The following is a 13,525-nucleotide window of genomic DNA, read 5'->3' as shown; positions in this document are numbered from 1 at the left end:
ATCTCCCCAAAATGATGTAGAGGAAGAAGATCTACCCCTCAATCTACCTCACAATGCTTGCTTGAATACTTTTATTGATCCTTAGATGATGAATGCAATGAGAGCATTGTACTTTGAGAGGCAATTATTTTGTATTTTCTAGGAGTTAGCATAGAATATTTTGTAAATATTAAGTAGATAATTCTGGTGCCTCAGAAATACCCATGTAATTTTTGTGAGGGATGAATATAACTTCTACATGAGATTTTAAATTCATTGCACTTGTTTAACTCTATATTAGACATCGTTACCCTCTAGTAGTAGGATGTCACAGGTGATATCAGAGTAAGATCCCTAAGACATCCCTTATGGTGAGGCTTATGATTTAGGGTCAGCAAGTTCAAAAAAAAATTCCTAAGAAAGATAGTAGCCTAGGAACTCTTGACAAATACATTTTACTAAATCTTTATCTCTCTTTTGTAGGCAATCATGACTCAAGAGAGATCATTCGTTGAAATACCTAAGGCCCATGGTGCCCCAACCAAGGCAGAATTCACCTAGTTATTCAGGGCCATTCAGGGTTTGATTACTGTAGTTGGCCAAAATTGTGCTCACAATAACAACCATCCTCATCCTGCTGAGGACCAACATAATCATGAATGTAACATCACAAATGCTAATTAAGGCATAAGGGTGCTAGATATAGAAATAGATTATGAGTGTATAATAAAAATTGTATGCAGCAAAGTAAATTATTATAAATCCCTTACCAAAATATATTGAGTTCCAATTACACATATATAACTGAGGCCAGAAGTGGCAACAAAATACAAAATATCAAAATACAAAATGGACTCATCAGAGTGTAGGATAGTTCATGCACTCAAGGTTTATGGATCCATGAGATCCTCATAGACTTAGGTCAGCGATCGGTTTCTCACTAAGACCTCATCTGGGTGGCATAGAAAGGAGTGAGTTTCATATACTTAGTAAAACAGTATTTAAATAACGTCATAAGATTTGAAAAGTGAATAATTAAGTTATCGACACTTACCATCAGGTCACGTTAGGATCCTTTCTTAGTTTATAAAAAAAAAATTATTTATTAAAGAAAACATCAGATCCATCATATCATAGTCACAACAATCAAATCATATTATACGTAACAATAGAAAAAATTAAATAAATCATGCAATGCTCAAATTTTCGTGTCATGTTTCACGAAGTCGTTCTGGCTTCCATCTACTGAGGGCATATACGGATTTTTAACTACCCATATGGGATGACCAGATTAGATATATAAAGATAATTTGGTCACAGCATATTTTTGGCTTGCCAAATCATGGTACGATCTATGACCACGGTCATACCAACCACAGTGGTCCTATCAGATATTATATAACCATGACAGTACTTAGCCAAAGGGGACCCCTAACAGATATTCACGTCACCGCTCTCGTTAGAGGGTATGCCATCATCCACACGAAGCGGTCATCTCATGTCTTTTTAGACTAGATGGGCGAGGGAGAAACAAAAACTCCTCAGAGATAAAAAGCCTAACAAGACACTGGATGCATTATACATGTCAATATAGATACATTTATTTTTCAGACCATTTCAGGCTCATTCCCTTTTTTATATTTTAGAAAATTATCACAAGAATCATGTTATTTAAATTACATGCAAATCATCATGTGCCTATAAAATCCCATAGCATGCTTAATCAAGAAAAAATCACTTCATTGGAACTACTAAACATAAATCTTGCAAAACATAAAGATCAAATTTTATAATTTTGGTTTCTAAAAATGCTCCTTAAGATGTTTAAGAAAATACTAAATTCCTTACCAAAACCTTGAAGTTTTCCTACACTTTTCTTCTTCTTCTCCTCTTCTTCTCTCTAGATCACTCCCTCTCTTTTTAAGCTCTTGGAGGATGGAAGAATGAAATGGAAGTGATAAGGAAAATTAAAGAAAAGGGTCCCTATTTATAAAAAAATAGAGACCATTAGATTTGCGCCAAGTGACAAAATCTGGTGAAGAGAGAGAACGCTGAGTGAAAGATGTGTGATTTGACGTGATGCGACAGCAACACAAAAACTAGAGAAAAAAATCCTCTAACCGGTGGTGGCTCTCCACCCAAGGTATTTATGGCACAATGCCCAAGGTGACGCACGGTGCTTAAGGACTGGCGACACACTGCCCGAGGCAGCAATGCGCCTCTCTAAGTCGGCCTAGCTTGCGGGTGCTAGCCTATCCTGCTGCGTGCAGGGCCTACAACACGTAGGTCTATCCATGCAGGCCTACTACGTGGACGGCGCAGGCACAGGGCACAAGATGCCTGGCCTTGTCCATGTGCGATGTATGGGATGCGTGCGCAGACTGGCCCCGCGTTTCGCATGGACGAGACGTGTGCACAGTGTGCACATCCTGCGCAATGCCCACATGGGCAGATCTTTCTCGCGAGAATTTTCCTGCAGGATTTCACACCTTTTTTCCTGTTTTTCTCCTGAAAATTATTTTAATAAAAATATAACAAAATAATAATAACAATAATGAATAAAATTAAATAAAAATAAAATAACGAAATCAGTATAAAATTAAAATCACGAATTTGAATCAGGAAATACAATATAAAACTATGAGATAAATTTAAATGAGTTCAGGTGGCCTTAAGGCTTGAATAAGTAGCGATTTCCATATACAAATTTAGCGCGATGGTGAGCAGGGTGTTACATCCCCCCCACCTTAGAAAATTTGGTCCCCCAAATTTGTTTCGAATAGGTTTGGGAAGTTCTCTCTCATCTCACTCTCCAACTCCCACGTTGCCTCTTTCGGAGTATGGTGCTGCCATTGCACCTTCACCATGGGGATCCTTTTATTGCGTAAGACTTTGTCGATCCAATCAATAATTTCTGCGAGGTTAGCGGTAGTTGGGACAAGCATCTACCACTAGCAAAATTCACTTACAACAATATTGGGATGGCCCCCTACGAGGCCCTATATGGAAGGCCTTGTCGATCCCCAATATGTTGGAATGAAGTTGGGAAAAGACATCCCTTTGGACTAGACCTTATCAGGATACAATGGAAAAAATTTTCGTCATCTATAAGAATCTCATTACAACTCGCAGCTGACAAAAGAGCTACACCAATAATTGAATGAAGGATCTAGAATTTCCAGTGGGTGACTATGTCTTCCTCAAGATCTTTCTAGCCAAAGAAAACATGAGGTTTGGAAAAAGAGGTAAACTAAGTCCTCGTTTTATGGGACCCTTTGAAGTACTGAATTTTGTTGGTCCCGTAGCTTACCCTCTTAATTTACTGCTTGAGTTCACTGGTTTTCATGATGTCTTTCATGTCTCAATGCTCCAGAAGTATCATTGTGACCCTTCCCATATCATCATGTACCAACGACTCCCAGTGTGATCAAATATGACCTACTCAAAGTATCCCGTTGAGATTATCAATCGATAAGAAAAAGTCCTCACATCCAATAAGATCCCCATGGAAAAAGTTGTCTTGTAATGTCACTCACCTAACATTGCTATATGGGAAATTAAATATGAGAGGTGGGACAAGTATCCCGAATTATTTTAAATTTCAAATTTAGAGGACCAAATTTTTATAAGGAGGGGAGGATGTGATAACCCTCATGCTATTATCTTAAAAACCTCCAAGCATTTCTGTTTATTTTATTTTAATAGTTTTGTAATTTTATTAATGAATTGAATGTATGAATCATTCAAAAAAAGAGAAAAAAAAGGATTTCCAAAATAACTCACGAATAGAAATCCCCAGTCATGCCTCACAACTTGCACGGAATGAAGCTTCCCTACCCACAAGCCCAGGCCTCATAGAAAAATGGGCATAACATGCATAGGAAATTTCCCCCCACATGTGAGCAAGTTCTACATGAGACTATACCACAAGCACAACACGCGAGCAAAACCTGCAAGGAAGAATGTGAGTTTTATCCTTGCCCACGCTACGGAGCCAGTGCGAACCCGCAAAACGAACATATTTTGGTCGAGCAAAACTTCCCAGCAAATTGCACCATCTGTAAACCATGACATCCCCCATAGCTCCTCTCTGCCACGTGGAGCACCACAGTCATGTCAAACCTTTTTTGGTCGGCCACAAAGTCAATCAACGATCATTTTCCTTTGCATGTGATCCAACAGATCACATTACTCCAATCTCGTCTATTTGAAGCTTCTTCCCTTCCTCTATTCTCTTATGTTCTTCAAAAGAGAAAACTCAAGAGAGTTGAGAGAAATTCAATGAATAAATTGAGTGAATTTCTAGGAAGAAGGGTTGCATGTTGCTGCTACTACAACCTCTGCCACTCGTTGCTGCTCCACCTGCCTTTTTCCTCCTTTACTTTCTCTTTTCTAGTTTTTTTTATCAAACATCACCTCATTAATAGTAGCTCTTCTCTCACAAACCAAACAAGAATAACTTCTGATCTTTGGAAGATAATTTTTTCCTCTACAACAGCTTCCTCCTCTGCCTAAGGGAGCCTTTTTACTTCTATTTAAAAATAAGAGACATCACGTATGATTTAAGGAATGGAGTATTTCTTTGATACTTTTCATGATATTTTTAGAAAAGTCTTGGAAAGTTTAAGACGCTTAATATTGCATGCCAGATTGCTTTTACTTCGATGATGCATGCCTACATTCAAGATGATTTGAATTGTTTGTTTTATTTTGAATGTTTGAAATTATGTGCATGTTGACGGTAAAATTTTTAGGAATTAAATGGAATGGATCTCGGGATGAAAGGGTATTGAAGTCAAAGAAAAGAAGCATGACAAAAAGACTGCCACACATAGTCGTGCCATACAAGTAGCATGCGCGAGATACTGCTTAAGCACGCCCAAGTGTCGAGGTAGAGCCCCCTTGCTTGCTATGTGCACACATTGAGCTTTGCATGAATAAACAAACTCTACCAATTATACATGTGCACTGAGAGAGTTGCGACTGACATAGGCATGCATGTGCAGTGTTAATTTGAGATGCCTAAAGTGGCGAGACTACCCCCCTAACACGGAAGGTGCGGGCACAAGCTTGTCACATTGGCAGGCACCGCATGTCGAGGGAGTGCATGCAATGGCACCTTGTGTCCCGCGAGGGGGAGCCTATGAGCTGACATGTTGTGCTACACAAGCGCTTGTGGACATGTTGCACCACGTAAAGAAAAATGTTCATTTCCACATGGGAGCTTGTCTTGACACACCTAAGTGTCTAGACAGCCTGCACTAAGTGCACTGCAATGTGCTGACTACTTATGTTGTGCAGCCTTGCCAAGTACACCTTGTGCATAGAGGGCTATATAACTAGCCTTTGTCTCGCCTAGTTGGTGAATACAGAGAGGGTCTTCCCTCATGGCCCTTGGATTGGACATGGGTCCTAGTGGGCTAGGTTTCTTGATGGGCTTAAAGGAGACCAAAAAGAAGTTAATGGGCTTTATAGAGCGTAGAATTTAACAATAAACCCCCGATATGGTCCCGGTTGTGTTTTATGGGCCTTAATGGGTCGAGGGCTGGTGTAATGGACCCTGTTTGGTCTAGTTCTGTATACGTAAGACTAATGGGCCAAGAGGAAATTGAGAAATGTTTGGTGGGTCCAATGGATCGTACAATAAGACTTACATGATAAATTGTGAGCGAATTTAGGAATAGCCTCAGGAATTAACTCTTGTGTGAATGAAAACTTAAATCAACACAAAAATTCCTAAATTCATTTAACCATTATCACAGCGGGGTTACCGTTAATTTTTTGCTCACTGATTCTAGCGAAACCACTCCCTACGAATGAGTATCGTATTGGCCTTCCTTCTGATGAGAGTGGATTGTGATTGATCGTAGGGGTCACAATGGCGAAGTAATACCGTGATCATAGAATCTTACTGAATTACCATATCGTGAACCTAATTGCTTTCTATTCATAGTGGTAGTCGCGAATCCCTCTTGCCCTCTATTGATATAGGTTTAGACAGCTTCGCATGAAGTCTCTAAATAAAGGAAACCTAATTGAGTCAAAATAATTGGGATGGTCAAAATTGTCTAGCTATAAGGTTACTGATTGAATTATGATTTGCCCTAGAATAACTTCGTTTTCTTTGTGTCTGATCATACTATTACGGATAGACTAAAGTTTCTATTTAAATAAAACTAAAGTTGACTATTACTATGATATTTTTAGCAGTTTTCTAAAATAAACCGAAATTGTGTTATGAAATTTTTAACAATCTCTATTATGTAAACAAATGTTTGAAATGATAAATCGTATTTCACCGGTTGCACTAATGAACTTTTAAAACATCAATGCTATGGATTTAATACTATTTTACCTACTGAGTTTCATGTAACTCACCCCAATCCATCTCCCCCAAATGATGTAAAGGAAGAAGATCTACCTGTTGATATGCCCCATGATGCTACTTGGATACTTTTGTTGATCCTTAGATGACGAATGCAATGAGAGGATTGTACTCTAAGAAGCAATTATTTTGTATTTTGCAAGAGTTAGCTTAGATAATTTTGTAAATATTAAGTAGTTAATTTCGATGGCTCAGAAATATACTTTTAATTTTTGTGAGGGATGAATGCAACTTCTGCATGAGATTTTAAATTCATTGCACTTTTTTTACTATATAATGGATATTGTTACCCACTGGGTAGTAAGATGTCACAAACCACCTAGTAGTGTGATTGGAAAACCTTTGATGAGTCAAAGGAAGAGTACCTCACCTATAGGTGCGCGTGAAAATGTTTAGTTTTCATTCAGTTGCATAAAGCAAAAAGGAAGATTAACTCACTCATTGTGAGTGGAAACCTTTTCTGTTTCACATTTAATTTCTGTTTTGCATCTTAGAGTTTTGAATTAACGTTGTATAAGGAAACTTGATCACTCGTAGAGCGTAGCTGACATTGGATAGTATAATTAGGATATACCTTATGGTTATATGCATCAGGATTGATAAGATCCCTACATTGTAGAGTCTATCTTGTTTTCTTTGTGATCTTCATTTCCATTAATTTCATTGTGCTTTTGTTATATTACATATATGAGCAACTAATCATCCCTAGTTGCTTAGTATATAAATAAAAATCACACCGTTCCTTCTTCTGTGAGCTTGTTTTTGAGCTTCTGTATAAATTAGATTCCTTTAAGATTCTTTGTGTGTTAGAAAGACTAACATGTAGATCTTGATATAAGCGAATCCAATTCTAAACATTCAACTCAATAGAAAAAACTATAGTTTGAGACATTGTGAGATAAACAAGAGCAAAAGTGAGGGAAAGTTTAATTGTTTTCACTAACATTTGTCTTTGCAAGAATGTCACCATGTCTCACCATAGTGCTAACAGTAAGCTGATCACTATGGAGAAAGGATCATGGACATGAATGCACAATGGACCGCCTAGAGAGGGGAGGCCATCGCAGCCGTGCCCGATGCCACATAATGCCATGGTCATAGAATTTTTATATTTTATGTCTTCTTAATTGAATTTATTACTTCCATTCACAAGAGTAGTTGGGATCACCTCTGCCTTGTGTTGATATAGGATTAAACGGCTTTGCGTGATTGATCGAATCGGTCTTATGACAAGCAATGAAATGGGCTATTTTACTAAATCAGTCCACTACAACAAATATGTTGTCAATACCCTTCCTAGTCCTAGGTAATCCTAACACGAAATCTATAGAAATATCTACCAAGGTGCCATAGATACATTTAAAGATGTATAAAAACCATGAGGATTATACCCTAGATTTTGTTTGTCTACATGCAATGCATTGGCTACAGATGCATTCGACCTCTCTTTTTATATTAGGTAAGTAGAAGTATTTGATCAAGATGTCTAGGGTTTTAGCTACCCTAAAGTGTCCCATGAGTCCCCTACTATGTGCTTCATTCAGTAACAACACTTTGACTGAGCAGTTGGGTATACACAGTCTTCCCTCCTTAAGAAGGAACCTATTGCTCCTATGGTATTTTTAAAATGCATAGTGTTCACATGTATGATAAATAATGGAAAAGTCTTTATCATTGGCATATACTCTTTGATATGTTCAAAGCCTAAGAATTTATAATTTGTGGATATTAATGCGTACCTTCGAGATAATGCATCTATGATAATGTTATCCTTTCCCTGTTTATACTAAATCACATAGGGGAATGACTCTATAAACTTTACCCACTTACCGTGTCTACAGTTGAGTTTAACTTGGCCATTTAGGTACTTAAGGGACTCGTGATCAGTGTGAATCTTAAACTCCTTTGGAAGCAGGTAGTGTTACCATACATCTAAGGACTTACCAAGGCGTACAACTCTTCCCATAGGTTGAGTAGTTTAAGGGTGCACCGCTAAGCTTTTCACTGAAATAGGCTACTGGGTGCCCTTCTTGCACCAATACTATTCTTATCCCTACTCTTGAAGCATCACATTCAAGCTTAAAAGTTTTTTTTTAAATCAGGTAAAACTAGAATAGGAGTAGAACACAACTTGTCCTTTAGCATAGTAAAAATAGTCTCTTATTTTTCAGTCCTTGTGAATTTGACATCCTCTTTTACCAACTCATTTAAGGGTGCCACAATGGAGCTGAAATATTTTACAAACCTGTGGTAAAAGCTGGCTAATTCATGGAAGCTTTTGACTTCACTTACATTTTTTAGTGTAGGCCACTCCCTAATGACTTTAACTTTTTCCTCATGGACCTCAATGTCTTGAGCACTCACCACAAAAACCTAAAGAGATCATTTTGTTACTACAAAAGATGCACTTCTTGAAATTGGAATTCAACTATTCCTTTCTAATAACCTCGAGGACAGAGCAGATATACTCAAGGTGATCATCTAAATTTTTGCTATAGATCGATATCATCAAAATGCACCACTATAAATTTCCCAAGAAATGGACGTAGGACATGGTTCATAAGTCTTGTGAAGATGCTAAAGGCACTGAAAAGGCCAAAGGGCATTACTACGCACTAGTACAAGCTGTATTTGGTCTTGAAGGCTATTTTTCATTCGTCTCCAGGGTTCATTTTGATTAGGTGATACCCACTTTTAAGATATATTTTGGTGAAGATGGTGGCTCCACTAAGCTCATCTAGCATGTCATCTAATTTGGGATAGGGTGCCTATATTTTACTATAATCTTATTGAAAACTCTACAGTCAACACACATCCACCAAGAATAATCCTCCTTGGGTACTAGTAAAATAGGAACAATACAAGGGCTTAGGCTTTCCCTAGCATGTCCCTTTTCCAACAACTCTTCCACCTACCATTGGAGCTCCTTAGTTTATTCAGGGTTACTCCTATAGGTAGGTCGATTAGAGGTAGTAGCTCTAGGGAAAAAATCAATTTGATGCTGATCCCTCGGATATGTTGAAGGCCATTCGTGATTTCATTCAGAAAGACATCTCCAAATTCTTGCAAAAGACAAAAAATGCCACTAGGCAAAGATTGGTTAAGGTCAGATAAATTCAAATAAGCCTCTCTATACCATGGTACAATCAAGTTCCTTTTCGCACACATTGCTCACCTCACCTCTCTCTCCCTTACATAGAGACTCTTTTTTTTCCCTCTTTCATATTTTCTTTTTCTTTTTGTTGGGCCTTCTTTTTTTCATTTTCCTTTTGTTTTTCTAAGTATTCCTCATAATTCCTTTTAATTTTTAGTTGGTCCTCATATACCTCACGAGGTGACAAAAGCATAAGAACAAGGGTAAGGCCATCCTTCTGCAGTGAATAATGGTTTGTGCGGCCATGGTGTTGGACTTGCCTATCAAACTGCTAAGGTCTACCTAGAATTACATGGTTGGCTTGCATATGTACTACATCACAACATACCTCATCCTTGTACTTACCAATAGAGAAAGGTACCATGACTTGTTTGGTTACCTTTACCTCACCACTTTCACTTAGCCACTGCAATCAGTAGGGGTTGGAATGGGTTGTGCACGTTAATCCCAATCTTTTCACAAGTAGGGTGCTCGCTACATTTGCGTAACTTCCTACATCGATGATCATACTACACACTTTATCGTTGATAAGGAAATGAGTGTGGAATGTGTTATCCTATTGTTTGTGGTCTTCCCTCCTGATCTATAAATTGAGAGCTCTTTGGAGAAAAAGGGTACTATTCTCTTGAGACATAATGAAACACCTGCGAAAAGGTTAATGAAAGCAAATAAACTCTCCCTCACCTTTGCTCATGTCAAGTTGAGTATTCATAATCGGATTCGCTTTAGATCAGGATCTGCACATTAGTCTTTCTAGCACATAAAAATCCTAAAGGAATCTAATTCTATACACGCTCGAAACAAACACAGAGAAGAAAAGTGGAGTGTTCCTATTTATATGCTAAGCAACCAAAAGAATTAGTCATGTAGATATGTTATGGAACAAAAACACAATGAAATAATGCAAACGTAGATCACAAAAAAAACTAGTTAGAGTCTACTGTGTAGGGATTCGATCAATCGTGATGGATATAACCGGAAGGTGTATCCTAATTATACTACCCAATACTAGCTACGCTCTATGAATGGTCGACTTTCTTTATATACCGTTTAAATCAAAATTCTAGGATACAAAATGATTAATTAAAAACGAAGCAAAAAAGGTTTTCACTCACAGGAGTTAATCTTCTTTTTTGCTTTATGTATATGAATGATGCAAAAGGAATGAAAACAAAAAGTTTTCACACGTACCTATTCAGTGAAGTACTCTACCTTTGAATCCATAAAGGTTTTCCAATCTCACTTACTAGGTGGTTACTCTGCTTTTGAAGGCAAGATACAAACAGCGTATCAATTGCCTTATGGTGTGCAATAGGGATATTTTTGTATTTTTTGTTTTGTACTTTTTTTTAGTAATAATCACAAACTAGTTGAATTAAACAGATAGATATAAATTGAAGTGGGATGCAATATGATCTAACAAAACAAATTTAATTTGAATTGTTAATTAATTCACAAGAATGCTAAAGTAATTAATGTAAACAGGTTCACTAGGAGCCTAACCTCTAATACCACCTGACACGGGAAGGCATGGGAAGGATTGTTTTAACTCTTGGAACCTTAACCCAATTGTGTGCAATATCGAAACTCAAACAACCTAATTAAAACCCCTCCCTCTAATTGAAATTAAAATCCTAAAATTAAGAAAGTAATAACAAAAACTAGGGAACAAAAATAAGGAAAGGAAAGACACCACGACTTACTCGATAAGTCGATCCCAACTCCTTGGCTCAATCAAGACTTCAATAAGCTCACCTAGCTTGGAAGGACTTGAAGAGAAGAATTAGCACAAGGCTAACAACACCCAAAGTTTAACTTTTATTAATTCTCATTATGTGTTATAATTTTTGAGCTAGGGATTTTATATAGGCTCTTGATTACTACTTCTAGTTGGAATAGAATTTAAGATTCTTACCCAAACTTTAGGTTTTAATTTAACTAAAAAACAAATATATAATTAATTAAATAATAAATTCCTTATCATTATCCTAATTAAATAATCCTAACAATATGGATTTACATTAAAATAATATTAAATAATAGTCTCCTCATCCTAATTATTCAAGGATATAATCTCTTCAATTTTGAGTAGCATTCCACTTAAAAATTTGGCATATTTTGCACATGCGATATTTGGGAATCTATGACACCTTGTAGAATTAGGAAAAGTGAAAAATTGGAGTCCAGAAAGGACTATGAAGAAGGAAACCATGCAACTAGCTACAGGGTGTGCGGGTCAGGCTGTAGGTCCCATTGATGGGCTAGATGGGAGGCGCATTTCGATTTCCTGGGCGCAAGTCACTGGGCTCATGACTAGCTGCTTGCGTGCATGCGCATTGTCACGCGCATGCTACGCATGTCCTGTGTGCGTGGCAACGCGCACGGGCACGCGAGTTGACTTGGCTGGGCACCTCTCATGCTTCCTCACGCAGGTGATACCAACTAGGAGCCTAAGTTCTGATACCACCTGATGCGAGAGGGTATGGGAAGGATTATTTTGACTCCCAGAACCTCAACCCAATGCATGCACTTTTAGAAAGTTAACCACCTAATTAACCACTCACTTTACTTTAATCTACAACCAAGAATATGGCATGCAAAAACAAGAACTAGGGAACAAAATAATAGAATCTTATCATAAACTTAATTTAAGTACATAAAATAATTGGGATAAATATTAAAATAATATTTTCTCCTTATCCAAATCTTTAAGGATCTTTATCTTCTTTTAAATTCAATTTTGATTAGAAATCCTTCTCCAAATTTGCATACTAATCACATGGGATAATTATAAAAGCTCAGGAAACCTTGTAGACTTAGGAAAAATCAGAAAAGGGAGTCCAAGAGGACTTAGGAAAGGCCAACCACATGGGTGGGCTATTGGATGCGCTGGTTAGGTTGCATGCCCTGCTGGTGGACTATGCGGTCGCGCGAGCCTGTAGCATGGGCCTGGGTTATGCGCGCACGGGTCGTTGGGTGCACGACCAACCTCTTATGTACAAAAGTGTTGTCATGTATGTGTTGTGCTCGTCCTGCATGCATGTTAGCATGTGCTCGGCATGCGGGATGACTTGTCCATGTGTGCCTGCAGGTTGCACATGTGGCCAGCTCTTTGTGCACTTGTGTGTATGTTGTGGGATGTGCAGGTGTTGTTCTTCGTAGGTCTGATGTGCATGACCATGGGGGCTGGGTGCTTGCACGTGCAAGGACTACATTTTTTACTTGTGATCCATACTCACACCACACTTTGGGCTTTTTCTTAGGTCGAGATTCGTGGGTCGAGGCCCAATAACTTCTATTTTTTTCATCTTTTCTAATTTTATCTCTTCTTAAATTGAGATCCAGGTGTAATTAATCCAAATTTGCTATCTTGGGCTTGTACCTGGGTTGTTTCAGCTTTGTCACTATCTGTCTAGGAACATTTACGAACATATCTAGGAAGTTCATTACCATTTAGCCTTTTCCATCCTTTAGTGGTCTCATAAACCTCCTGTTTATTACTGGTCTTTTCTTAAGTTATTATCACGTCATTTTCCTTCAATTGAATTTGTTTATAATAATAGTTACCGGTAAAGCATTCATATGGCACCTTATGAAGCTCTGTATAAAAGACTATATTGATCACCAGTCTACTAGAAAAAAGTTGGGGAAAGAAAGATACTTAGACTAGATTTTGTAGAAAAAGCTACAAAGAAGGCAAAAAATCTATGCAGATAACCAGATAAGAGATTTTTTGAGGTAGGCAATCATGTTTTTCTTAAAATATCTCCAATAAAAGGGATAATGAGGTTCAGAAAGAAAGGCAAGTTAAGTCATCGATTTATCGAACCTTTTGATATATTAGAAAAGGTTGGAGCTGTCGCCTACAGATTGGCCCTATCGCCAGAACTAGCTAGTATTCACAATGTCTTTTATGTGTCTATGTTGAGGAAGTATCAACTAAATCCTACACATGTACTCTGGTATGAAGCCCTTCCTTTGTAAGATAATTTGTCATATATTAAGGT

Source organism: Carica papaya, chromosome 2, assembly GCF_054855325.1.
Source record: "Carica papaya isolate Zhongbai chromosome 2, ASM5485532v1, whole genome shotgun sequence".
Taxonomy (NCBI): Eukaryota; Viridiplantae; Streptophyta; class Magnoliopsida; order Brassicales; family Caricaceae; genus Carica; species Carica papaya.
Note: the sequence above shows the minus strand (reverse complement) of the source record.